At 29.4% G+C, this 534-nt stretch overlaps 1 pseudogene; it reads right to left on the bottom strand.

The window, feature by feature from the left end:
• Nucleotides 1–30: 30 nt before the first annotated feature.
• Nucleotides 31–534, bottom strand: part of LOC119588989 — a 3,790-nt pseudogene continuing 3,286 nt past the window's right edge.

The following is a 534-nucleotide window of genomic DNA, read 5'->3' as shown; positions in this document are numbered from 1 at the left end:
TGATGAGAGAGGAAAAAATTGAAATTGGTATTCTGTTTCCTTTACTGTTTCATATATTCAAAGAAAAATACCTGGTACTAAATACTTTTCAAAAAATAAGTGATCAATATTTTTTTTATAGAAATATAACTCATACAAGAACTTTTGCATATATAACACACTAACTGCAAAGGCATACTTTTCAGTTTCTTATTCTCTGGCTAGGTCTTGCAATAATGACATCTGTGCCTTGAGCTCTTCCATTTTAAGACCTAAAAAGTAAATACATAATATTAATATAGCAGCCATAAAGGATATAAATATAAGACATTCTATGAATTAAAGTCTTAGGAATCATAAGGACTATGCATGTACAACATACTGTAAGCAAGTGGGGAATAAATGCTGTAAACTTCTTAAAGATAACAAAGAAAAGAAAACTTAGTCATAATACATTTCAAAATGCATGTAATGGATATCTATCAAGATTTGTTTGACAGACCTTGCTACTAATTATGGTTTGGTAATAAAAGCTCTCACCCTCTCTACACTCAT

This window comes from Penaeus monodon, chromosome 24 (genome assembly GCF_015228065.2).
Source record: "Penaeus monodon isolate SGIC_2016 chromosome 24, NSTDA_Pmon_1, whole genome shotgun sequence".
Lineage (NCBI taxonomy): Eukaryota > Metazoa > Arthropoda > Malacostraca > Decapoda > Penaeidae > Penaeus > Penaeus monodon.
Note: the sequence above shows the minus strand (reverse complement) of the source record. Positions and strands in the feature narration are given on the sequence as shown.